General features: G+C 31.3%; 1 long non-coding RNA gene across 1 annotated transcript in view; it reads left to right on the top strand.

Moving 5' to 3' along the window:
* Positions 1-2022, top strand: part of LOC128250981 (uncharacterized) — a 12788-nt gene that overhangs the window by 8288 nt on the left and 2478 nt on the right. Inside the window, exon 2 of the long non-coding RNA XR_008266888.1 lies at positions 431-737. This is a non-coding gene — a long non-coding RNA (uncharacterized LOC128250981). The remainder of the gene's footprint in view (positions 1-430; positions 738-2022) is intronic.

Genomic DNA, 2022 nt, shown 5'->3' with positions numbered 1-2022 from the left:
ATACATATATATATATATATATGAACATATATATGAACACACACACACCAATATATATATATATATAATGGATGTGAATATGTGTGCGTGTTTGTGTGCATGTGTACATTCAGAAACATGAAAATACACTTACAAATATATTCACGCACATAAACTCACACACAGACACAAACACACATACACACACACAAACACCCAAATAAACACTAATACACTACAACATGATGCCACAGCTGTCTGTATATCTGCTAGTCTGTCTGTCTGTCTGTCTGTCTTCCTGCCCTCTATTCGGTAAACACTGCCATATAACAGTGGCACCGTATTTTTTTTTTTTTTTTGGTTCTTCATGTGGATTTTATTTGTTTTCTTTTGTGTTTTTGTTGCTTTCTTGTTTTGTTTTCTTTTACCATTCTTTTTCTCTGCGTTACAGAAGATATCCAAAGAAGCTGTCGCATATGTAACATCGTGATCATACATCTGTTGTCCGCCATCTTGTCTCTCTGTAAACGCCTATTGACATGTATACAGCTATGAACGTTATATTTACCGCTCCACCAAGCTGAACGCGTATAATGCGCGCATGCACGCGTGAGGTTTGCAGCATATTAACAAACAAAAACAACAATATCTGAACAAACAGCAACTACAACAACAACAATATCTGAACAAACAACAACAACAATAGCTATAACAAGAGAAATATGAAAAGAATAGAAGAATTTTATCCGAAATTAAATGTAATTGGATTCTTTCAAATTCAATTTTTTGTGATCGATTATTATTATCATTATCATTATTATTATTATTATTATTATTATTATCATCATCATCATCATCATCATTATTATTATTATTATTATTATTATTATTATTATTATTACTATTACTATTATTATTATTATTATTATTATTATTATTATTATTATCATCATCATCATCATCATCACCAACAACATCATCATCATCATCATCATCATCATCATCATTATTGTTATTATTATTTTTGTTGTTGTTATTTTTGTTGTTGATATTGTTGCTGCTGCTGCTGTTGTTTTTATTTATTGTTTCTGATAATGATCGTATTGATATTATTAGCAGTAATACTAGTATTGTTATTATTAAGATCATTATTATTATTATTACTATCATTTTTCATGTTATTGTTAATATTGTCATCATTGTTGTTATTGGTGATGGCATCATTATGACTGCTATTCTTCTTCTGTTTCTTGTATTTCTTCTTATTCTTCCTCTTCTTCTTCATCATCATTATTATTATTATTATTATTATTATTATTATCATTATTATTATTATTATTATTAATACACTGTTGTTCTTACTAGCAATGAGATTCTTATTCCCATTTTTATTATCGTTATTATTATCATTGCTCTTTTTATTGTTGTAGGTGTTATAGCTGTCGTTGTTGTTGTTGTTGTTGTTGTTGTTGTTGTTGTTGTTGTTGTTGTTGTTGTTGTTGTTGCTGTTGTTAAATTGTGAGATTCCTCCATAAAAGGATTATTGTAAAAGATCACGTTATATAAGGTTCAACACACTATTCGCTTGATAAATAACAATAAAATTGATAAATCCATAACAAGTGCCCCTCCTCGGTCTACTCCTAATCCAGGATTGCAACTCAGTCAAAGAGACGAGCTGTGGAAAAGTGTCTCTTACAAACGGTGACCCCACCTCCTCACAGTCAATAATAATAATCCTTTCTACTAAAGACACAAGGCCTGAATTTTTTGGGGGAGGGGATAAGGCCTAAAATTGGGGAGCGGACTAGTCGATTACATCGACCCCTTCACTGGTTCTTATTTTATCGATCCCCAAAAGGATGAAAAGCAAAGTCGACCTCAGCGGAATTTAAGGACATGAACAGCAAATTTGAAGGGTTAATTTAGTCGATGCACCTGTACATAACTTGATGTACCTGTACATAACTTGATGTACCTGTACATAACTTGATGTACCTGTGCGTAACTTGATGCACCTGTACATAACTGGTGTTTCATTTC

Source organism: Octopus bimaculoides, chromosome 27, assembly GCF_001194135.2.
Source record: "Octopus bimaculoides isolate UCB-OBI-ISO-001 chromosome 27, ASM119413v2, whole genome shotgun sequence".
Classification (NCBI taxonomy): Eukaryota; Metazoa; Mollusca; class Cephalopoda; order Octopoda; family Octopodidae; genus Octopus; species Octopus bimaculoides.
The sequence above is the reverse complement of the archived record's forward strand: the minus strand, read 5'-3'. Positions and strand labels throughout refer to the sequence as shown.